We start from the raw sequence: 26,800 nt of genomic DNA on the forward strand, positions 1-26,800 counted from the left end.
TCCTTCCAAGTGGAACTGAATCATCCTCACTTGGGACCTTCAGCTTGTTAAACTTCTAGAGTGATGTGGATTATATTGTAGGTATTCTGTACATTTTGGCTAATATCTACTTATTAGTGAATACATACCATGTATGTTCTTTTGGTTCCAGGTTATCTCATTCAGGATGATTATTTTCTAGCTCCATTTATTTGCCTACAAAACATAGGTTGTACTCATTTTTAATAACTAAATAGTACTCCAATGTGTAAATGAAACACATGTTATGTATCTATTCTTCTGTTGTTGGACATCTGTGTTATTCCTGCTTCTGGTTATCATAGATAAGGCTGCTATGATCATAGTGGAACACTTTTTTTTAACACAAAGTTTTTTATTAGGTATCACAAAGAATATTGTGAGATTTAGAGTGTTTGAGACGATATGTGTGGGGTTATATACAAATATGACCATTTTGTGCAAAGACCAATTTTGGTATCTTCAGGGGTTCCTAGAATCACTTCTTACATTTTTCTTTGTTTTTCACCATCTTTATTAAATCGGGTATTTCTTATTTACATTTCAATTGTTATTCCCTTTCCTGGTTTCCAGGCCAACAACCCCCTAACCCCTCCCCCTCCCCTTTTATATGGGTGTTCCCCTCCCCATCCTCTCCCCATTACCACCCTCCCCCCAACAATCATGTTCACTGGGGGTTCAGTCTTGGCAGGACCCAGGGCTTCCCCTTCCACTGGTGCCCTTACTACTCTATTCATTGCTACCTATGCAGTTGGAGCCCAGGGTGAGTCCATGTATAGTCTTTGGGTAGTGGCTTAGTCCCTGGAAGCTATGGTTGATTGGCATTGTTGTTCATATGGGGTCTCAAGCCCCTTCAAGCTCTTTCAGACCTTTTTCTGATTCCTTCAATGGGGGTCCTGTTCTCAATTCAGTGGTTTGCTACTAACATTCGCCTATGTATTTGCCATATTCTGGTTGTGTCTCTCAGGAGAGATCTACATCCAGTTCCTGACAGCCTGCACTACTTTGCTTCATCCATCTTATCTAGTTTGGTGGCTGGGTGTGTATGGGCCACATGTGGGGCAGGCTCTGAATGGGTGTTCCTTCAGCCTCTGTTCTAAACTTTGCCTCCCTTTTGGTAGGGCACTTTTTGGGTATATGTCCAAGAGAAGTATAGCTGGGTCTTCAGATAAGTCTATTTCCAATTTTCTGAGGAACTCGAGATTGATTTTCAGAGTGTTTATAAGGGTTTGCAACCCCATCAGCAATGGATGAGTCTTTCCAAATCTTCTTCCAATGAACCCATTTGCTTAGTGTCTTCTTCAACAATTGATATTTTAAAATTAAATGACAGTATTAATTATTTTGTAACGTTTGGCCTAGTATCTTTCTTCCTTTGCAATTTCATTTTGATGCTAAAAATTATCCTCTAATGTGATAGTTCTAGAAGTTACTATCTCCTACTCTAAAGTTTTCTTCACCTTACTTGATATTGCTAAGAGAGTAGTACCTTTTTTTTCATGTTGTAATCATGTAGCTATTTCACAGGTTTTATTCTATATTTTTATTATATATTTGAATTTGATTTGGTGTCTTACATCATTTAAGGTTCACGAAAGGTACCATATTATTTGCTCAATTAATGAACAAAACAAAATAATTTATTTATTTTTATTAATAGACAGTTAATTAGAAAAATTGTTTCAAACATTTTGCAGATATAGAAAGCATTTCTATAAGAACAGTTTAGATTTTTAATTTTTAACCAAGTTAATTTCAGTTAGACTTTGGTTGCTAGGTAGAATATTAATTTTTGAATCCTCCAAGCACAGCAAAAATTATGTCCTTACAGTTCTTACATGGCTCCTGATATAAAAATTTAGAAAGGACAGATTTGGTTCCCTCTGAAACCACCCTTAACTGTAGATCAATGTCTTTTTATCCTCAGGTGGAATTTACTCTGTTCTTCTATATCCATGTTGTCTCTCTTCTTAAAGAGTCACCAATAAGTTTAAATAAGGGTTTGCCTAAAAGGGATAAGAGTAACCAGAATATCTTTTAAAGATTCTATCTTCAAACACAACAACATTTTGAAAGAATGTAGTTAACATTCATATTAGGGCAAGCATAGTAGGACTTTTCCAATATATTAGGAAAAATTGGTTATTAAATGTTAAGAATTAATAATTTTCTAGCAACCATTTAGATTCTTTGGTTCTATAATCCTTTTAAGGGATAACAACTTTGCTGGCTACTTTAATGTCAACTTTACTTGTTATAGTTATCTAAAATAAAGAGGTGAGAAAATACCTCCGTAATATCAGGGGAGAGCCAAGCCTGTAGATGCTACAGTACAATATATTTTTCTTTCTTTCTTTTTTTTTGACCAAGTCTTCATTTTTATTACTTAAAAAAGTTGCATATTCATTTTGCTTTCTGACTCTGTGCTTGTGCCTTCAACACTTTCACTACGATTTTCTACTCATCAATGAGGAAAGCCCGCTTGATCCTGTCACGGACACACTTGGCACACCTGGAGCCACAATAGGCCCTGCTGACCTGCTTCTTTGTCTTAGACAATCTCATAAGGACTTTGGGTGTCACAGCACAAACTCCTCGCAGTCTGCCTGGGCATATGCTACATGAGGATTTAGGTGCTTTCCCAACCTTCTCGGTGTAAAGGTAAACAATTCTGTTGCTAGGGGTTAGAGACAGCCTAGTTTTATTAAACACTGTATTGTAGGAAAACCTACAATGGTATGCCAATCACTGGATGATCCTGAGTGTCTGTAAGCACCATCCCTGGAAGGGCTATTTTTTTAAATACCTTTCTTAAATAAAAAAAATTTTCTTAAATATGGATATAGAAGTGGGAGGGTACAGCATTTTGTAGGTGGTCATACCATTGAGCTGAGATATACAAGAAAACAAGCTGGGCTGAAAAGAAAGCCAGTATGCAGCATTCCTCCATAGGTTTTACATGAGGTCCTACCTCCAGGTTCCTGCCCTATTTGAGTTCCTGCCTTAAATTACTTTGATGATAAACAGTGATATGAAAATATGGGTCAAATAAACTTTTCCTCCCCAAGTTCCTTTTGTCATGGTGTTTTATCACAACAGAAGTAACCCTAACTAAGACAGCCACCTAAACAGTAATTCCATAAGCAGATTTGAAAATACATGGATATTATAGTGAACCGAGTAAATGTTTAAGGTGATTTTTAGTTACAGAGAATTTGTTCAAGTCTAAGCCAGGGCAGTCTCAAAGCACAGACTGAGTCAATGGACAATGATATTTGAAAAGTTCTTTCCTCAATACAAGTCTAGGAGAGTTTGCAGAACACTGGGGCTAGTATATGGTTGATGCTCCTATGAAGTAGGAAAGAACTCATAGATATTCCAGGCTATGCTCATGCTGGAGTTATGCTATTAGTGTTTAAAATAGAAGAATTTATAATATTTTGTCTGAAAATGTATCCTTTGCTAGTGCAGGTAATGTGTCAGGAACTACAAAAGTGATTTTTGAATATTTCCTCACTGTGTATCAAGAGGCCACAGTAGACTTTCATTTCTTCAGTTGCCATCTTCGACTACTAAGGCATTAGCATTAGTGGATTCTTCCAGGGATTCTAAGTATGTTGTCTTACACTGAAACAGTCTTATGGATTCTCCATTTATCCTTCAGGTTTTCTTTGTGATTATCATAGCTTATGCACCATTGCTATTATTAAAATGAAAACATTTTGTTGAATGATAGCAAACTGGCAAAGGGAGAAAATGATCCAATTTCCATCTAACATTCACTCAGCCTCTTTTATTCAAATAACAAGATGCTGGAATTCACCATCTCAGGGATGTAACCAACACTCTGAATGACAATAGGTAGAGCCACCTGGTGCCATGGAAAACAACATGGGAAATTAACAGAAAAGGGGAATGATGGTTTCAGAAGTGTCAAAAATAGAATTCATTCCATACTAAATAATAATAAGCATCATATCATTAATGCAGTTATGTCAATAAGATATTTCTTAGTGGATTAAATGAAGGAGATACTAAAAATAGATGGCTGGAGAAGAGAAAGCTGTCTTAAGGTTTCTATTGCTGGAATCCAATACCATGACCAAAAAGCAAGTTGAAGAGGAAAGGATTTATTCAACTTGTACTTTCATATTGCTGTTTATCACCAAAGGAAATCAGGACAGGAACTGAAACAGGGGAGTGTCCTGGAAGCAAGAGCTGATAAAGAGCCAAAGGAGTGACGTTGCTCATAGGCTTTCTTTCTTCCCTTGGGTTGCTCAGCCAATTTTCTGTTAGAATCCACAAGAACCAACCCATGGACAGTACCACCTGGAGCATTCTCCACTGATCACTAATTGAGATAATGCCTTACATCTGGATCTCATGGAAGCATTTCTTTAACTGAGTCTCTTTCCTCTTTGATGACTTTATCTTGTGTTAAATTGACACAAAACTAACCCATACAGAAGGGAAGAAAATAAACAAGAAGGAAGATAGGGTTGTGTATGTATGATCAATAGGATGGAGTATTGTACTACTGTGAAAGGAGAACAGGATCAACATTTGAAGATGAAGTTCTGTAGGCAGGCATTCTATGGCAGGTGTACTAGAAAAAGTAAAAACAAAGGCAGACTTTGGTGGTTAGAATGAAAACAGCCAGGACTGGAGAGATGGCTCAGCAGTGAAGAGCATTGACTACTCTTCCTGAGGTCGTGAGTTTATTTCCCAGCAACCACATAGTGGCTCACAACCATCTGTAATGGGACCTGATGACATCATCTAGTGTGTCTTATGATAGCTTCAGTGTACTCATATACATAAAATGAATAATCCTTAAAGAAGGAAAAGAAAATGGCCCCATGGGCTCATAGGAATTGATACTACTAAAAGGTATGACCTTGTTGGCGTAGATGTGGCTGTTTAGAGAGGACATGGCCTTGTTAGAGTAAAGATGGTGTCCTTGTAGGTAGGCTTTGAGCTTTCAGGTGCTCAAAGGAAGCCTAGTGAATTGTTCTCTGCTGCCTACAGATCGGGATGTAAAACTCAGCTTCTGCTCCAACAGCACCATGTTCTGCATTTGTGTTCCCCATTCTTCCCACCATGATGACAATGGACTAAACCTCTGAACCGCATAATCAAGTCCCAATTAAATACTTTGCTCTAATCATAATGTCTCATCATAGCAATAAAACCTGACCTAAAACACTGGCACACTATTTCAGGAAAATGTCCACTGATCAAGATTAGTGACACTCTAGAGACTCACAGAATAATTTAATCTCTGGAAAAAGAAGAATAGTTGTAATCCTAGAACAATTCCAGTGGATCAGCCTCTCTTTTCATAGGATTTGTGGGATAATCTAAAATGATATTGGCAAGTAAGAATCGACAACTTTGAATGCGGTGGCATTGAAGGCTGCACAGTCAGACCATTAATCAAAAGAAAGAAAGCAATCAAAGATAGTCTCTAGCAAAAATATTTTTTGTAATCAAAGTAAATTTATATTATTATAATCTACATAGTAAGAGAGTTTCAAAACACTAAATATCACTACTAAAAATCTATGTGGATCCTATAAAATTTAAAACATGAAAGTATAAATGCAGCATTTCATTCATTGACTGACCAATAGTTTATTTTTGGGCCCACACTTGTAGCAATTCCCACTTATATAAAACTATCCATTTTGGAGGAAAATTCTACATGACATAAGATGTTAAAGATGAAGTAAAATAATGAGGTTTAGTATGATATGAAATATATGAAATTTTTTAGCCTGTAGGGAAACTCCTGGAACTCAGAAAGGAAACATCGTAAGTGCTTCAGCAAGTCCCTCAAACTGATCAGATACCGTACAACTTTCCATCTCTAAGCATATAAAATCTGTTAGGAGAACTGAAAGATATTCCTAGACATGCCAAACTGCTTCTAAGAGGCTTAGACCAGGTGAGCTGCTTAGAAAATGCAGAAACAACTCGAGATATGTAGAAGAAGCAGAGATCACCCAAGTTGCCCGGAAGAGATGAACCTCCCTGAGCTACCACATGGACATTCCCCATGCTGTTGAGCCACCAATTGAGTATTGATTGCACCTCATGTTCTCAGTTATCATTCTTGCTACCCTCACTGAGGTAGGCAATGTAGCTGACTTTTAGGAATTTCTGCTCCTGTAAGCAACCACTCAACAATATGCCAATAAGTAACACCCATACACTACTTTGGTTTAACAAGTTTCACTTGGGAGGCATCTGTACTTTTGTCTATCACTGATTCTCTGTCTAGAGTGAATCAATGTTTCTTAACATCTTCTAAGGAATAATTTCTTTCTATAGATACTTAGATCATATTTATGAACCTCATCCTTTTTACGTATAAAAAGAGAATAAAAATTGCCTTACTGCTCTGGTCCTGAATACAGACTTTAAATTTACCAAAGAATGAGGAAGGCAAGGCCTTTGTTTTGTGTGATTAAAAAACTTACACAGGAGTCCAAAAAGTGCCAGTTAATGCTTAGTTTTCATTCATGATGGAGTTATGGACTGATTTGATGGCCTGGGCCCCAATATTAAGATGTGAGAGTTTATATGATATAGAGCCATTCAAAAAACATGTCTACCTGTCCAGAATTCTCTCTCCATCAGTGATTATTAAGGCCACAAATTTTATACAAGGTTGCTACATCTATCTATCTACCTCTCTGTATGTGTGTGTGTGTGTGTGAGAGAGAGAGAGAGAGAGAGAGAGAGACAGAGACAGAGACAGAGAGAGAGACAGAGACAGAGACAGGGAAAAACAGAGACAGAGAGAAACATACTGAGTGGAGCACAACTGACAGTGTCAGGCACCAAAATTAAGATGTACTGCATTGAGAAGCTGTATTTTCAGAACTGGTCTGGTTCCATAACACAGTCTCAATTATTTCACTACAGAATCTAAAACAAGTCAGTATCAGGACTGTCGATTCTCTTCCACTTAAATTGTGAAACTAATATGCCTCTCTGGTTCATACATTTATTCCAACCAGCTGAGAGACTGTCATTCATAGACATCTCGTTAAATTGAAAACATACCCCGAACCCACTCGAATTGTAGATGTTAATCTACAAAGTTTCAATAGCCGTTTTTATACAACAGCAAACAACCACTACTAATACATGTGACCACTGCAATGCGAAAGGAAAAATGAACAGTAATACAGCCATACAATAAAATGCTTCATAGCAATAAAAGTAGCAGACTTGTTACATGGTAGAAGCCAGAAAAACAGAAAAATTTGGACATGATGAAACATTTAAAGCTTATTCCCTAACGTCCAACTTTGTTCAGCTATACACATGTTCAAAAATTTCTTTAAACACCGCCACTAGCTAGAAAGAAAGTATTCAGACACATCAGCCTGTAAGAGACATTTTACATTTAAGCCATATCATTCTAATTTTTGACCTCATAGATTCATGGCCACCTCATAATATAAAATATCTTTGGTTCCACATAATCTTATAGTTTTAATATTGTCAAATGGTCAAATTTCAGTCTTTTCTCAGCCTCAGGGCAATCTTTTAATTGTGAACATGTGCAAAATGAAAAATAATAGCAAATTACATGCTTGTGATAAAATGTTCTCATTCCAAAAAGGAGAAATCAGAACACCAACAAGAAAAATTAGACCTAAAAGACTGAAATCCAGGTAAGCAAAGAGCAAACTCTGAAGCATCAGATATAAATAGTGTCATAACCTGGGCTCCAACATGTTTTTATAGCTTTTTTCTTTCAGATCTGTTACATAAAAACATGTGTGAGCATTTAAGAGTAGGTAATCTGGCCCTGCCCCTTGCTAGCTGTAGCATGAATGAGGTAGCTGGGGAAGTGATGGAGAGAGCACTCTAGTGCTGTGGGTTTAGGAGAAATGGTGGGTTAACAAATTCTGCTACTACCCACATCCAGATCCAGGACTTTTAATTGGTCCACTCTGACATCTACCTCATTTATTAACTGCTGGAACCTGTGTAATTTGCTAGTTACTTTAAAATTCAGGTTCACTAAATTTTTCAGTAAATAAAGTATAGTTCAAATTCTCACAGAGTCCTCCATCCTTTCTAAAATCTCACATTTATATAATATGGGCCTTTGAGACACAGATTTATAAATTCTGGCCTTCTACATTCCTACCAGAATATCTCATTAAACTCTGTTTACCATTCTAATTATGAAACTCAAGATGCTTCTATAGTCACTCTAAATATCAATTTCGATAATTTATGCTACGTGTGGTCAGATCTGCTAAAGCTCTCATAAAGAAAATGGAGAGATCCTACACTAGCAAATAACAGCATACCTAAAAGCCCCAGAACAAAAGAAAGCAAACATACCAAAGAGTAGATGGCAGGAAATAATCTAACTCAGGGCAAAATACAACCCATTAGAAACAAGACAATGGGGGTTGGGGATTTAGCTCAGTGGTAGAGCGCTTGCCTAGCGAGCACAAGGCCCTGGGTTCGGTCCCCAGCTCCGAAAAAAGAAAAAAAAAAAAAAAAAAAAAAAAAAAAGAAACAAGACAATGATTCAAGAATCAAAAAGACCAAAAGTGATTCTTTGAGAATATCAACACTATAGATAAACCCAACCAAGAATTTTGTTTTAGTGCCACACTCATTTGAAAATCAGGAAATTAGCTTAAAGTCGGAGCCAGCTGGCAATGAAAAAATTAGGACCAGGCAGAATCAAAACTTCACTTGCAAAGCACATGTTTGGCACTAGCATCAAAGTTTGTAGGAACATAATGTGACACCAGTTCTAAGGAGAAAACACCTGATGAGCTGCTTCTGAGCTGGAAATGATAGAGTGAATGCTTTTGGAGCCACAGCTTCATAATTAAAACTTGTATGGCATGAATGATAATATCATCAGCCATAAATTAGAAATAATAAGATTTACTTCAAAACATGCTCCAAATATGACATATATCCCATCAATAAATCACTCAGATATATAGCCAATACAAAATGATGTGTCATAAATTACTGTAGTCCTTCTGGAACACTTTCCACAATGTACTAAAAGGAAAGGTTACTTTATGCTGCATTACTAGTTACTACATGAAAACAATTCTATGGTTAAATTATTTACAAAATATTGTATTAAATATTTTTACATAGTCTTAAGGTTGCATCTCTCTAGGCTAATATTGAAAGATATATTTTCAAGTTCAGTGAGGAACCATTTCTGGTATAGTGTATGAACCACTATTGGTCAGGGTTCATTATCTGCTGGAAGCCCCAGTTCACTTTAAAGCAGTAAGGTTGAAAGAAATCATTGAGTTAATATTGAGATCCAATTTAATACAACTGGAATCCTTCCAAGGTAAGGGTTTAAGATGTAGCAGCAAAGAGAAAAACCATTTGAAGATAGGGAAGATGACATATGCAAGCAAAAAAGACTGGCCTCAGAACAAATAAGTCTTTAACTCCTCCACTTTGAGTTTTGACTCCTGAAACATTGGAAAAATAATTTTTACTTGTTACTATCAGACTTAACAATTTAATATGGGAGTCCCCACAAACAAGAGAAACCAGATACACGAAGTGAAATAGATGAAACCATAACTATGGTTACTGGTATTAATATCAATCATTTAGTGATAGAATTAGTATCGAAAACAAAGAGTACCAGTAAAGAAAAATTAAATAATGTTATTAAACAAATATATGTTGCTTTAGCATATTGTCATTCATTATTATAATTACTTTGTAATCATTAATTGGTAGCTATATAACAGTACCAGACCATGGCTGAATGAATATTGCTTTCAAATGCACTTAGAATATTCTTCAAGATATGACATTTCTTGAGAGACTAAATCATGATACTTTACTTCAAAAATTACATCTTAAAAAACGTGTTCCTGGGCTGGAGAGATGGCTCAGTGGTTAAGAGCACTGACTGCTCTTCCAGAGGTCCTGAGTTCAATTCCCAGCAACCACGTGGTGGCTCACAATCATGTGTGATGAGATCTGATGCCCCCTTCTGGTGTGTCTGAAGGCAGCTACAGTGTACTTATATAAATAAATAAATCTTTAAAAAAGTGTTCCTTAATCACAAAAAAATTAAATAAAAAGTAAAGAAAAAGATGACTGGGACTGGAGAGATGACTCAGCGGTCAAGAGCACTGACTGCGCTTCCAGATGTCCTGAGTTCAATTCCCAGCAACCACATGGTGGCTCACAACCATCTGTAAAGAGATCCGGTGCCTTCTTCTGGTGTGTCTGAAGACAGCTACAGTGTACTTACATATAATAAATGAATAAATCTTAAAAAAAAGAAAAAGATGACTGGAAGGTCTCTGATGTAGTAATAAAATGATATACTCTTAAATACCCATAGAAAAATCAGAAGTATTAAGGAAAATTATAAAATATTTTGAAATAAAATGCTGCCAAACTTTTTTTAACCAAATGATCATTTTAAAGATTAATAAGGACCTCGAGTCATCTATCTCAGCTTTTACTTTAAGATCTTTCTCTCAAAAGCAAATTAATTTAAAAAGAAATGATAATGAATAGACACAGGAATGAATAAAACTGAAGCAATTATACTTACAAGCTGCTAATTGCCACAGGAATAATGGTTTTCATACTATTTTATTATATTTTAAAGATCATTAGTATATTTCAATGCAGTAAAACAAACAAGCTAAAATTACCAGAAATTACATAGGAGTGATGATTATGAAATTATGCATGTTGGCCTTATAAGGTTTGTATGAATATGGCTTAAGCACGTTAACATATATAATTTTGTAACTGACATAAAATAAATTAATATGATAGAAATTAATAATTTGACAAATCTACTTCCAAGTTTCCAGAAGTCAAATAATAGATTGAGGAACACTTGACTAAAGAATCTGGATTCATAAAGATATTTCTAAGATAAAACTACAATCCTATATATTCTCTTACTAGAGGATTGCACAAAATATTTGTGAGGAGAAAATTTTAAATATATATTTTATAAAATAGGAAAATCTGAAATAACAACAACTATTCCTGACTAGCATTGTTGTTATTCCAAAACTAGACACAACATAAAACACCAAGATCACCACCACCAGCAACAACAACAACAAAAGCCAAGCAAAGAATCCTGAAAATGAAGAACCCTAAACACAAAGATTCAAAAGTCACCAGAGAATTTTAACAGAATAGCTTGTCACTATTATACAATAAAACTTATTATATGTATATTATAACCCCCAATATTATTCTTAATATAACAGTATCCTAGAATTTTTTAAAAAAAGCATATAGTCAGTCATATGCAAAAATACTTTGTAAATTACTACACTTAACAGTTTTATTCACAGGAGTTAAAGCTGAAAATTATTTATATATAAAGTCTAGTGAATGAAAATAAAAAGAGGCATAGCACATTTATAAATAAAGTATTATCTAGCCATAATCCAGGAAACTGCCCTTTGATGTACATAAACCCTATGTGAGTCACAAAAGCCACCTCATGTTGGATGTTTTAGGGCTGTTTTCATATAATATGAAGTAAAAGCTAGCATTACAAGAGAAACAAGATTAGTTTTCCTCAGGAATTGCTGGTAAGGAAAAGACAGGACTTCAAAATGTTCCACCGTCAAGAGGATACAATTCATTTCTTTCCTGATAATTTGCTTCAGTGATGAAAGCCATGAAATGTCTCAAATCATCTGGAATCTAAAAATTTAGATTGTGTAAACAAAACAAAATTGATCATATTTCCCTTTAAAATGTCTTTTCTCTTGTAATACAGCGAGTGTAGATGGTTAAGCTGATTGCCTACCAGAACATCAAATTAGGGAGATAAAAGTGATAGTGATGTCGGGCATTTACTGATGAAGTCCTAGTCTGGATAATTTAATGTTACAAAGAAAGCAAATGGGAAAAGTGTAATTCAAGCTGATCTTTAAACATTTTAGTAAAGTGAGAATAAATAGCAAATAATGATTGCTGCAGTGAATAAAATGATGAAGTTTATCTTATGGTTTTTATGGGTCCTAGACATTTCTACCTTCAGGGACTATTTATTCAATAATTTCAATGTTACCCTGTCTTTCTATTGTAGGGTTTACAATAGAACTCATGGCCTCATCCGTGCTATAAAAGCACTAGAGGAACTGTAGTTTTAAATATACCTTTAAAGATGTGAATATTGTTTCTATTTAAGAAAAATAATAAAATCTCATGTATTTCAAAATTTATTTTCAACACAAGGCTATTTTTTCTGATTTTCAAATGTAGATAATGAGCTTTATTGAGTAAATAGGACTCAAAGTAGATTAATGAATTATAACAAAAGTATCACTACGTAAAGTCATAATGAGGGACAAGGTTATGCTGCATCCTTGAATAGCTCCAGAGAATTGACCTGACTGGGGAATAGAAAGGAAGGAACAAAAGACAGACACACATACACAGAGACAAAAAATCTGGAAAGAGTGGCCCAAGGTATAGGATGTAGCTTTCTCAGCACTCTGGTGGTTCAACATGTTTATTATATGCATTGAATAGGGAGATGGGGTTAGTGCCTGCAGCTGTATCATATTCCTCCTTCCCATTATAAATTGATAGCTGCTTCTTTGATTATTTTTGTTATACACACATTTGTGTGTATAACATATATTTACATACAAGTAAGTGTATGTTATATATAAAGAAATAGAGAGAAATTAACAAATATATAAATACAATATGCTAAGTTGATTTTTGTTGTTTGTGTGTATATAACCTTAAGACTGAACACTTTCTTTTGGATAAGCAATAGGAGGATTCACTGTCAGGAGAAGCAAATTTTTCTCTAGGGGTTATTAACTGTCAATTTCTCTGGTGTGTGTGTGTGTGTGTGTGTGTGTGTGTGTGTGGTGTGTGTGTGTGTGTGTGTTTATCCTCAAAGGTGCATAGTACACTATTTCACTGTCTTCTACTTTGTTGCTGTTGTTGTTCAGGCATTTTCTAAGGTCAATCATTTGGTGAATGCTGATTTATACAAGATTTCTTTAATGTTCACTTCACAGTAAAATTAGATTTTTAATTAGAGAATATGTACTATAACTCTTCAAACAATAAGAAATATTGCAAAGGTCTAGTTTACATATGGATGTTTAACTATAACATAGATTTCTGCATCTTTGTAGTCAGCTCCTATTGAAGCTTCCCAATACTCGAGAGCAATTCTCCTGGATCAGAGCTGTGTCTAAGCAGTGATTCAAATCAATGAACTCATTATTAATTTATTATTATTATTATTATTGTTGTTGTTGTTATTATTAACTTATGATTCATAGATTACTGTTGAAATTTTTAGAAATCACCCTTTTTGAAATTATTATATTCAGCAAACTAACCTAGTATCAGAAAAACAAATACTTTGTATTCTCTTTCAAATGTAGATCCAAGTGTGTGCTGTCTTTAGCAACAGAGTTTTACCTAGCGCTGGTGAGAAAAATCATAGAGACAGGGAGAGTAGGGGAGGGGGAGAGGAAGAGGGAATGGAAGAGGGGGAGAGAAAGTGGGGGAGAGGGAGAGTGAGAGGGAGAGGGAGAATTTAGGTCATAAAGTAGAAAGAGGCCAAAAAGCAAATAAAGGGGGGGGCACAGAATGGAGCTTCCAAGGAAGATGAAGGAGGCAAAAATAAACATTTGACTTGAAAGCTGAAAAGACACCAGTATCATTATCATAAAGCAGCTGAACATGGGAGCTGGAACACGGTAACAGGATTTTAAAAGTTAAATGATCAAACTCAGGAGTGAAATCAACTAATTAGAAACAAAAAGGACTGTACAAAGAATCAACAAAACCAGGAGCTGGTCTTTAAGAAAGTAAACAAGATAAATAAACCCACAGCCAGATTAAACAGAGGGCAAAGAGAGAGTATCCAAATTAACAAAATCAGAAATGAGAAGGGAGACATAACAACAGAAACTGAGGAAATTAAGAAAATCATCAGATCCTACTACAAAAGCCTATATTCAACAAAACTGGAAAATCTGTATGAAATGGACAATTTTCTAGACAGATACCAGGTGCCAAAGTTCAATCAGGATCAGATACACTATCTAAATAGTCCCACAACATCTTAAGAAATAGAACAGTTATTAAAAGTCTCCCAACCAAAGAAAGCTCAGGACGAGATGAGTTTAGTGCAGAATTGGATCAGACCTTCACAAAAGACCTAATACCAATACTGTCCAAACTATTCCACAAAAATAGAAACAGACGGAGCACCACCAAATTCCTTCTATGAAGCCACAATTATGCTTATACCTAAACCACACAAAAAACCAACAAAGAGAAAGAATTTCAGACCAATTTCCCATAAGAATATCAACTCAAAAATACTCAATAAAATTCTCACCTACTGAATCCAATAACACATCAAAATGATCCTCCATCGTGATCAAGTAGACTTCATCCCAGGGACGCAGGGATGGTTCAATATATGGAAAGCCATCAATGCAATCCACTTATAACCAAACTCAATGAAAAAAAAAAAAAAGAAACAACAAACACACGATCATCTCATTAGCTGCTGAGAAATCATTTGACAAAATACAATACCCCTTCATGTTAAAAGTCTTGGAAAGATTAGAAATTCAAGGCCCATACCTAAATATAGTAAAAGCAATATTCAGCAAACCAGTAGTTAACGTTAAACTATATGGAGACAAACTTGAAGCAATCCCACTAAAATCAGGGATTAGCCAAGGTTACCCACTCTCTGCCTACTTATTCAATATAGTATTTAATGTCCTAACCAGAGCAATTAGACAACAAAGTGGATATAAATTGGAAAGGATGAAATGAAAATATAACTATTTGCAGATAATCTGATAGAATACTTAAGTGACCCCAAAAGTTCCACCAGAGAACTACTAAGCCTGATAAACAACTTCAGCAAAGTGGCTGGGTATAAAATTAACTCAAACAAATCAGTAGCCTTCCTCTACTCAAAGGATAAACAGACCGAGAAAAAAAAAATGAGGAAAATGACACCCTTCACAGAAGTCGCAAATAAAGTCATAAAGTCATAAAATACCTTGGTGTGACTCTATCCAAGCAAATGAAAGATCTATATGACAAGAACTTCAAGTCTCTGAAGAAGGAAATTGAAGAAGATCAGAAGATGAGAAGACCTCCCTTGCTCATGAATTGACAGAATTAATAGAGTAAAAATGTCTGTTTTGCCCAAAGCAATCTACAGATTCAGTGCAATCCCCATCAAAATTCCAACTCAATTTGCAAAATTCCAAGAGCCATTTGCAAATTCATTTGAAATAACAAACATCCCAGGATAATGAAAACTATATTGAACAGTAAAAGAACTTCTGGGGGAATCACCATCCCTGACCTAAAGCAGTATTACAGAGCAATAGTCATAAAAATTATGTAGTATTCGTACAGAGGCAGGTAGATAGATCAGTAGAAGAGAATTGAAAACCCAGAAATGAACACACACACACACACACACCTATGGTCATTTGATCTTTGACAAAGGAACTAAAATCATCCAGTGGAAAAAGAGATAGCATTTTGAACAAATGGTGCTGATTCAACTGGAGGTCAGCATGTAGAAGAATGCAAATTGTTCCATTCTTAGTGCCCTGTACAAAGCTTAAGTCGAAATGGATCAAGGACGTCCACAACAAACCAGATACCCTCAAACTTAAAGAAAAATAAGTGGGGAAGTGTAACGAGCACATGGGCACTGGGGCAAATTTCCTGAACAAAACACCAGTGGCTTATGCCCTAAGACCAAGAATCGACAAATGGGACCTCATAAAACTGCAAAGCTTCTGTAAGGCAAAGGGCACTTTCATTAGGATTTTGTCCTAATGAAGAGTAACTAACAGATTGGGAAAAAATCTTTACCAATCCTACATCTGATAGATGGCTAATATCCAATGTATATGTATATGTATATGTATATGTATATGTATATGTATATGTATATGTATATGTATATGTATATGTATATGTATATGTATATGTATATGTATATGTATATGTATATGTATATGTATATGTATATGTATATGTATATGTATATGTATATGTATATGTATATGTATATGTATATGTATATGTATATGTATATCACAAGAAGTAAGACTCCAGAGAGTCAAATAATCCTTTTAAGAATAGGGTACAGAGCTAAACAAAGAATTCTTAATGGCTGAGAAGTACCTAAAGAAATGTTCAACAGCCTAGGTCACCAGGGAAATGCAAATCAAAACAAACCTGAGATTCCATCTCACACCAGTCAGAATGGCTAAGATAAAAAAATCTCAGGTGAAAACAGATGCTGGTGGCAAGAATGTGGAGAAAGACGAACACTTCTCCATTGGTGGTAGAATTGCAAGCTGGTACAACTATTCTGGAAATCAGTCTGGAGGTTGCTTAGAAAATTGGACATTGTACTACCTGAGGACCCAGCTATACCACTCCTGGGCATATACCCAAATGATACTCCATTATATAACAAGGACACATAGTCCACTGTCTTCATAGCAGCCTTATTTATAATATCCAGAAGCTGGAAAGACCCCAGCTGGAAAAATGTCCTTCAATAGAGCAGTGTATATAGAAAATGTGGTACATCTACACAATGGAGTATTACTCAGCTATTGAAAAGAATCGTCTCATGAAATTCACAGGCAGATAGATAGAACCAGAAAATATCATCCTGAGTGAGGTAACTCAGTCACAAAAACAATCATACATGGTATGCACTCTCTGATATGTGAATATTACCTCAAAACCTAGAATTACCAAGGTACAATCCACAGAGTACAGGAAGCCCAAGAAGGATGACCAAGTGCGGATACTTCAATCCTTCTTAAAAGGGAGAATAAAAATATTCATAAGAGGAGATATGGACACAAAATTTGGAGTAGAGACTGAAGGAGCAGCTATTCAGAGCACACCCCACCTGGGGAACCAGCCCATATACACATAGTCACCAAACCTAGATGATATTGTTGAAGCCAAGAAGTGCATGCTGACAGGAACCTGATATAGTCATCTCCTGAGTGCATGACAAATACAGAAGTGAATGCTAACAGCAAACCATTGAAATGAGAACGGAGTCCCTGTCGGAAGAATTAGAGAAAGAACCCCATAAGAATAACAATACCAACCGACCAGACATCCCAGGGACTAAACTGCTACCCAAAGACTAAACATGGACAGACTCATGGCTCCAGCTGCATATATAGGAGAGGATGACCTTATTGGGCACCAATGGGAGGAGAAGTCCTTGGTCCTGCCAATGCTGGATCCTCCAGTGTAGGGAAATGTCAGGGCAGGGAGGCAGGAAGGAGTGAGTGGTTGGAGAGGGGGAACTCCCTGAGAGAAGAAGGAAGAGGTTGGATGGATAAGGGGTTTATGGATGGGAAACAGGAAAAGGAGATAACATTTGAAATGTAAATTTAAAAAACTCCATGTTTTGATTATATAATTATGTTTGGAATTGCATAATTAAACTTAATGCTTTGCATGCTAACTAAAAATTTAATAAGAAATAATTTAATAATAATACTATGTTGGAATTTAAATATTATTATTTATAAAAATAAAAACTTCTCAGTAATTTTGCAAAAAGAAAAATGAAAAGCAGCAAGTTTCCTGTCTTCAGAGAGTATATTGTGAGAAAATGTTGGCAAATGGTGGTAGATAACTAGGTCTTTTTTCACTTTCACTTAAAGATAATTATTTTTATCTGTCTACCTGCCATCTATCTGTCATCTATCTGTGCACGTCTTCAATTCAATTAATGACGTAGCAAAAATCAAGTGGCTAATGTGGAAAGTTTGGAGTTAAAAATTATCATCCCTTTTCTCTAAAAACAAATGATATGCTTGAGATATGATATTAAATATTTGAATTGCTTATGCAGAAACTTTACATTTATATCTCTAATCTTAAAAGCTATCAATCTAAATATTGATGGTTCCAAATATTTTTTTCCATTTCTAGGAACACACCGGCATGTTTGTATAGGGCATATGAATGTTAGAATTAATATTTTTGTTTTCAGTACCCTTGTTTCTTGTGATGAAGACAATTGATGTGTATTGAATTGATAATAGTCTTTGTTTTATGAAGGGTTTTATTTTGATTCCCAAGAATCTCTTCTATTGCTGGTCCAATGTATTATTTATCATGGTTGTTGAGAAGAAAACCAAACAAACCAAAGAGAGAAAGAGAGTAAAAGAGAGAAGAAAAAGCAAAGGAAATGGAAAAGGATCTTAAAGGTTTAATATTCTGGAAGATTTTTATGAATCAAAAGTATAGATATAGACAGTATAGACAGAGTATTTGAGTTGGTAGTTGGCTAGAAGATTCACCATTATGAATAATATGCATGATACAGAAATGTATTCTGCACATTACCAGAAGAAAAATGCAATCATCAATATCACCTAGCTACTTCAACTTACAAGATAAATCTTCCTTAAACATAAAGTGTTACAATCATGGCACAAATATTATGAGAGTAAGCAATCATATTTTTATTGTGTTTAAGATCCTTATTTGGCCAAGAATGTGAAACCAGAAGGTAGGTCATGGTCTGAAATAAAACCTAATGCTATTATTATGTTACTAAATGAACATAATGATAAAAAATTTCCAATGGAATAGTACTATAGCTGTAATTTATGCAACAGTTATCAGAGAAATTTCTTCTTACAGTAGTTGAGAATTAAGACACAAGTGGCATTGTGCAAAGAGTGAGGCACTTTTGAGTCATTCAGCCCTAAGGGGCTGAATTATCAAGTTCTTCTCATCAAGGCCCAGAAATCTATGCAAAAGTAGAGGTAGAAAGATTGTAAGAGCCAGAGTTGATGGATGACTCTAAAGAAACTTTTCCAGGCACAAAGAAATAAATGTACAGGGAGTTTACAAGACCATGGCAGTAATCACAAAGTCCTACAAAGATTCAAGCAAAATGGTCTCTCAACACAGAGAGGGGAATGGACATGGTATCTATCCCACTCCTTAGTAAGAATTTATCAGCGATTGATACTATCTGGCATGAAGAAATTCAGTTTTCTCCATTGAAACAACACTGAGAATAGCAACTGTACTTCATGACAAGCCCCCAAACCAGACATTGTTGGTCAATAGGATAAAGTATATTCAAATCCCTGCACCCACATGGCAGCTCACAACAGACTGTAAATTCAGTTTCAGGCATTCCAACACCCTCACATAGACATGCATACAGGCAAAACACTGATGCACATAAAATAAATAAGTAAATAATCTTATAGAAGTGAAGAGTACTATGGCATGATCAAGAAACAACTCATTTCTCTTGAAATCTCAGATTTTTTAACAGTAGAATTGTTGAATTAAACTAATATATTAGCTGTCTTTCTTTATTTCTTTTATTGGATATTTTCTTTTCTTTTCATTTTATTGGATATTTTCTTTATGTACATTTGAAATATTATGTCACTTCCTGGACTCCCCTCTGAAAACACTATCACATCCTCCTGTTCCCTGCTCCATGAGGGTGTTGCCCCACCTACACACTCAAACATGCCTATTCTCTGTGGCATTCCCCTATACTGAGGCATCAAGACTTCACAGAACCAAGGGCCTCTCTTGATGCCAGACAAGGACATCTTCTGCTATGTATGCGGCTGTAGCCATGGGTCACTCCATATTTACTCTTTTGTTGGTGGTTCAGTCCCTGGGAGCTCAGGAGGATCCGGTTGATAGACATTGTTGTTGCAAACCCTGTTGGCTCCTTTGGTCCTTTCTCTAACTCCTCCATTGGGAATCCTTGCTCATTCCAATGTTTGTCTGTGAGCATCCACCTCTGTATTTATCTGGCTCTGGCAGAGCCTCTCAGGAGACAGATATATCAGGCTCTTGTCATCATGTACCTCTTGGCATCCCCAATAGTGACTGGGTTTGGTGACTTCATGCGTGATTGATTCCTATGTATGGCAGTCTCTGAATAGCCTTTCCTCAGTCTCTTCTCCACATTTTGTCTCAGTATTAACTCCTGTGAGTATGTTGTTCCCCCTTCTAAATAGGACTGAAGCATCCATATTTTTGTCTTTCTTCTTCTTAAGCTTCATGTGGTCTGTAAATGTTATTTAGGGTATTCCAAGCTTTTGGGCTAATATCCACCTACAGTGAGTTCATACCATGAGTGTATTTTTGTGATTGAATTATTGAATGATATATTCTAGTTCCATCCATTTGCCTAAGAATTTAATGAAGCCATTGTTTTTAATAGCTGTGTAGTACTCCATTGCATAAATGTACCACATTTTCTATATCTATTCCTCTCTTGAAGGAAATCTGGGCTGTTTCCATATTCTGGCTATTATAAATAAAGCTGCTATGAACAGAGTAGAGCATGTGTTCTCGTTATACATTTAAGCTTCTTTTAAGGTATATACACAGGAGTGTTATAGCAGTGTCCTGGGAAAATTAAATTATCAGATCCTACTACAATAACTTATACTCAACAAAACTGGAATATCTGGAGAAAATGGACAATATTTTAGATAGATAACTGGTACCAAAATTAAATCAAGATCAGATAAAACATCTAAACAGCTCCATAACTCCTAAAGAAATAGAAGCAATCATTAAACAACTCCCAACCCCAAAACATAGGACAAGATTGGTTTAGTGCAGAAATTTATCAGACTTCAGACTTTCTTTTTTTTTTTATTACATAATATTTATTTTTTTTGTTTTTTTTGTTTTTTTGTTTTTTTTTTATTAACTTGAGTATTTCTTATATACATTTCGAGTGTTATTCCCTTTCCCGGTTTCTGGGCAAACATCCCCCTCCCCCCTACCCTTCCTTATGGGTGTTCCCTTCCCAACCCTCCCCCCATTGCCGCCCTCCCCCCATAGACTAGTTCACTGGAGGTTCAGTCTTAGCAGGACCCAGGGCTTCCCCTTCCACTGGTGCTCTTACTAGGATATTCATTGCTACCTATGGGGTCAGAGTCCAGGGTCAGTCCATGTATAGTCTTTAGGTAGTGGCTTAGTCCCTGGAAGCTCTGGTTGCTTGGCATTGTTGTACTTTTGGGGTCTCGAGCCCCTTCAAGCCCTTCCAGTTCTTTCTCTGATTCCTTCAATAGGGGACCTATTCTCAGTTCAGTGGTTTGCTGCTGGCATTCGCCTCTATATTTGCTGTATTCTGGCTGTGTCTCTCAGGAGCGATCTACATCCGGCTCCTGTCGGTCTGCACTTCTTTGCTTCATCCATCTTGTCTAATTGGGTGGCTGTATATGTATGGGCCACATGTGGGGCAGGCTCTGAGTGGGTGTTCCTTCAGTCTCTGTTTTAATCTTTGCCTCTCCCTTCCCTGCCAAGGGTATTCTTTTTCCTCATTTAAAGAAGGAGTGAAGCATTCACATTTTGATCATCCGTCTTGAGTTTCGTTTGTTCTAGGGATCTAGGGTAATTCAAGCATTTGGGCTAATAGCCACTTATCAATGAGTGCATACCATGTATGTCTTTCTGTGATTGGGTTAGCTCACTCAGGATGATATTTTCCAGTTCCAACCATTTGCCTACGAATTTCATAAACTCGTTGTTTTTGATAGCTGAGTAATATTCCATTGTGTAGATGTACCACATTTTCTGTATCCATTCCTCTGTTGAAGGGCATCTGGGTTCTTTCCAGCTTCTGGCTATTATAAATAAGGCTGCGATGAACAGAGTGGAGCACGTGTCTCTTTTATATGTTGAGGCATCTTTTGGGTATATGCCCAAGAGAGGTATAGCTGGATCCTCAGGCAGTTCAATGTCCAATTTTCTGAGGAACCTCCACACTGATTTCCAGAATGGTTTTACCAGTCTGCAATCCCACCAACAATGGAGGAGTGTTCCTCTTTCTCCACATCCTCGCCAGCATCTGCTGTCCCCTGAGTTTTTGATCTTAGCCAATCGCACTGGTGTGAGGTGAAATCTCAGGGTTGTTTTGATTTGCATTTCCCTTATGACTAAAGATGTTGAACATTTCTTTAGGTGTTTCTCAGCCATTCGGCATTCCTCAGCTGTGAATTCTTTGTTTAGCTCTGAACCCCATTTTTTAGTAGGGTTATTTGTTTCCCTGCGGTCTAACTTCTTGAGTTCTTTGTATATTTTGGATATAAGGCCTCTATCTGTTGTAGGATTGGTAAAGATCTTTTCCCAATCTGTTGGTTGCCGTTTTGTCCTAACCACAGTGTCCTTTGCCTTACAGAAGCTTTGCAGTTTTATGAGATCCCATTTGTCGATTCTTGATCTTAGAGCATAAGCCATTGGTGTTTTGTTCAGGAAATTTTTTCCAGTGCCCATGTGTTCCAGATGCTTCCCTAGTTTTTCTTCTATTAGCTTGAGTGTGTCTGGTTTGATGTGGAGGTCCTTGATCCACTTGGACTTAAGCTTTGTACAGGGTGATAGGCATGGATCGATCTGCATTCTTCTACATGTTGCCCTCCAGTTGAACCAGCACCATTTGCTGAAAATGCTATCTTTTTTCCATTGGATGGTTTTGGCTCCTTTGTCAAAAATCAAGTGACCATAGGTGTGTGGGTTCATTTCTGGGTCTTCAATTCTATTCCATTGGTCTATCTGTCTGTCTCTGTACCAATACCATGCAGTTTTTATCACTATTGCTCTGTAATACTGCTTGAGTTCAGGGATAGTGATTCCCCCTGAAGTCCTTTTATTGTTGAGGATAGCTTTAGCTATCCTGGGTTTTTTGTTATTCCAGATGAATTTGCAAATTGTTCTGTCTAACTCTTTGAAGAATTGGATTGGTATTTTGATGGGGATTGCATTGAATCTGTAGATTGCTTTTGGTAAAATGGCCATTTTTACTATATTAATCCTGCCAATCCATGAGCATGGGAGATCTTTCCATCTTCTGAGGTCTTCTTCAATTTCTTTCCTCAGTGTCTTGAAGTTCTTATTGTACAGATCTTTTACTTGCTTGGTTAAAGTCACACCGAGGTACTTTATATTATTTGGGTCTATTATGAAGGGTGTCGTTTCCCTAATTTCTTTCTCGGCTTGTTTCTCTTTTGTATAGAGGAAGGCAACTGATTTATTTGAGTTAATTTTATACCCAGCCACTTTGCTGAAGTTGTTTATCAGCTTTAGTAGTTCTCTGGTGGAACTTTTGGGATCACTTAAATATACTATCATGTCATCTGCAAATAGTGATATTTTCACCTCTTCTTTTCCGATCTGTATCCCCTTGATCTCCTTTTGTTGTCTGATTGCTCTGGCTAGAACTTCAAGAACTATATTGAATAAGTAGGGAGAGAGTGGGCAGCCTTGTCTAGTCCCTGATTTTAGTGGGATTGCTTCAAGTTTCTCTCCATTTAGTTTAATGTTAGCAACTGGTTTGCTGTATATGGCTTTTACTATGTTTAGGTATGGGCTTGAATTCCTATTCTTTCCAGGACTTTTATCATGAAGGGGTGTTGAATTTTGTCAAATGCTTTCTCAGCATCTAATGAAATGATCATGTGGTTCTGTTCTTTCAGTTTGTTTATATAATGGATCACGTTGATGGTTTTCCGTATATTAAACCATCCCTGCATGCCTGGGATGAAGCCTACTTGATCATGGTGGATGATTGTTTTGATGTGCTCTTGAATTCGGTTTGCCAGAATTTTATTGAGTATTTTTGCGTCGATATTCATAAGGGAAATTGGTCTGAAGTTCTCTTTCTTTGTTGTGTCTTTGTGTGGTTTAGGTATAAGAGTAATTGTGGCTTCGTAGAAGGAATTCGGTAGTGCTCCATCTGTTTCAATTTTGTGGAATAGTTTGGATAATATTGGTATGAGGTCTTCTATGAAGGTTTGATAGAATTCTGCACTAAACCCGTCTGGACCTGGGCTCTTTTTGGTTGGGAGACCTTTAATGACTGCTTCTATTTCGTTAGGAGTTATGGGGTTGTTTAACTGGTTTATCTGTTCCTGATTTAACTTCGATACCTGGTATCTGTCTAGGAAATTGTCCATTTCCTGAAGATTTTCAAATTTTGTTGAATATAGTTTTTTATAGTAAGATCTGATGATTTTTTGAATTTCCTCCGAATCTGTAGTTATGTCTCCCTTTTCATTTCTGATTTTGTTAATTTGGACACACTCTCTGTGTCCTCTCGTTAGTCTGGCTAAGGGTTTATCTATCTTGTTGATTTTCTCAAAGAACCAACTTTTGGTTCTGTTGATTCTTTCTATGGCCCTTTTTGTTTCTACTTGGTTGATTTCAGCTCTGAGTTTGATTATTTCCTGCCTTCTACTCCTCCTGGGTGTATTTGCTTCTTTTTGTTCTAGAGCTTTTAGGTGTGCTGTCAAGCTGCTGACATATGCTCTTTCCTGTTTCTTTCTGCAGGCACTCAGCGCTATGAGTTTTCCTCTTAGCACAGCTTTCATTGTGTCCCATAAGTTTGAGTATGTTGTATCTTCATTTTCATTAAATTCTAAAAAGTTTTTAATTTCTTTCTTTATTTCTTCCTTGACCAGGTTATCATTGAGTAGAGCATTGTTCAATTTCCACGTATATGTGGGCATTCTTCCCTTATTGTTATTGAAGACAAGTTTTAGGCCGTGGTGGTCCGATAGCACGCACGGGATTATTTCTATCTTTCTGTACCTGTTGAGGCCCGTTTTTTGACCAATTATATGGTCAATTTTGGAGAAAGTACCATGAGGATCTGAGAAGAAGGTATATCCTTTTGCTTTAGGATAGAATGTTCTATAAATATCCGTTAAGTCCATTTGGCTCATGACTTCTCTTAGTCTGTCGACATCACTGTTTAATTTCTGTTTCCATGATCTGTCCATTGATGAGAGTGGGGTGTTGAAATCTCCCACTATTATTGTGTGAGGTGCAATGTGTGTTTTGAGCTTTAGTAAGGTTTCTTTTACGTATGTCGGTGCCTTTGTATTTGGGGCATAGATATTTAGGATTGAGAGTTCATCTTGGTTGATTTTTCCTTTGATGAATATGAAGTGTCCTTCCTTATCTTTTTTGATGACTTTTAGTTGGAAATTGATTTTATTTGATATTAGAATGGCTACTCCAGCTTGCTTCTTCTGACCATTTGCTTGGAAAGTTGTTTTCCAGCCTTTCACTCTGAGGTAGTGTCTGTCTTTGTCTCTGAGGTGTGTTTCCTGTAGACAGCAGAAAGCAGGGTCCTCGTTGCGTATCCAGTTTGTTAATCTATGTCTTTTTATTGGGGAGTTGAGGCCATTGATATTGAGAGATATTAAGGAATAGTGATTATTGCTTCCCGTTATATTCATATTTGGATGTGAGGTTATGTTTGTGTGCTTTCATTCTCTTTGTTTTGTTGCCAAGATGATTAGTTTCTTGCTTCTTCTAGGGTATAGCTTGCCTCCTTATGTTGGGCTTTACCATTTATTATCCTTTGTAGTGCTGGATTTGTAGAAAGATATTGTATAAATTTGGTTTTGTCATGGAATATCTTGGTTTCTCCATCAATGTTAATTGAGAGTTTTGCTGGATACAGTAACCTGGGCTGGCATTTGTGTTCTCTTAGGGTCTGTATAACATCAGTCCAGGATCTTCTGGCCTTCATAGTTTCTGGCGAGAAGTCTGGTGTGATTCTGATAGGTCTCCCTTTATATGTTACTTGACCTTTTTCCCTTACTGCCTTTAGTATTCTTTCTTTATTTTGTGCGTTTGGTGTTTTGACAATTATGTGACGGGAGGTGTTTCTTTTCTGGTCCAATCTATTTGGAGTTCTGTAGGCTTCTTGTATGTCTATGGGTATCTCTTTTTTTAGGTTAGGGAAGTTTTCTTCTATGATTTTGTTGAAGATATTTACTGGTCCTTTGAGCTGGGAGTCTTCACTCTCTTCTATACCTATTATCCTTAGGTTTGATCTTCTCATTGAGTCCTGGATTTCCTGTATGTTTTGGACCAGTAGCTTTTTCCGCTTTACATTATCTTTGACAGTTGAGTCAATGATTTCTATGGAATCTTCTGCTCCTGAGATTCTCTCTTCCATCTCTTGTATTCTGTTGGTGAAGCTTGTATCTACAGCTCCTTGTCTCTTCTTTTGGTTTTCTATATCCAGGGTTGTTTCCATGTGTTCTTTCTTGATTGCTTCTATTTCCATTTTTAATTCCTTCAACTGTTTGATTGTGTTTTCCTGGAATTCTTTCAGGGATTTTTGCGATTCCTCTCTGTAGGCTTTTACTTGTTTATTAATGTTTTCCTGTGCTTCCCTAAGTGTGTTCATGTCTTTCTTGAAGTCCTCCAGCATCATGATCAAATATGATTTTGAAACTAGATCTTGCTTTTCTGGTGTGTTTGGATATTCCATGTTTGTTTTGGTGGGAGAATTGGGTTCCGATGATGGCATGTAGTCTTGGTTTCTGTTGCTTGGGTTCCTGCGCTTGCCTCTCGCCATCAGATTATCTCTAGTGTTACTTTGTTCTGCTATTTCTGACAGTGGCTAGACTGTCCTATAAGCCTGTGTGTCAGGAGTGCTGTAGACCTGTTTTCCTCTCTTTCAGTCAGTTATGGGGACAGAGTGTTCTGCTTTCGGGTGTGCAGTTTTTCCTCTCTACAGGTCTTCAGCTGTTCCTGTGGGCCTGTGTCTTGAGTTCACCAGGCAGCTTTCTTGCAGCAGAAAATTTGGTCTTACCTGTGGTCCCGAGGCTCAAGTTTGCTCGTGGGGTGCTGCCCAGGGGCTCTCTGCAGCGGCAGCAACCCGGAAGACCTGTGCCGCCCC

The 26,800-nt window shown here is 36.6% G+C and overlaps 1 pseudogene; it reads right to left on the minus strand.

Annotated features, from left to right (window-relative positions):
* Window positions 1–2,421: 2,421 nt before the first annotated feature.
* On the minus strand, window positions 2,422–3,581 carry Rpl34-ps8 (ribosomal protein L34, pseudogene 8; annotated as a pseudogene).
* Window positions 3,582–26,800: the final 23,219 nt, after the last annotated feature.

Source organism: Rattus norvegicus, chromosome 5 (genome assembly GCF_021556685.1).
Source record: "Rattus norvegicus strain SHRSP/BbbUtx chromosome 5, alternate assembly SHRSP_T2T, whole genome shotgun sequence".
Taxonomy (NCBI): Eukaryota; Metazoa; Chordata; class Mammalia; order Rodentia; family Muridae; genus Rattus; species Rattus norvegicus.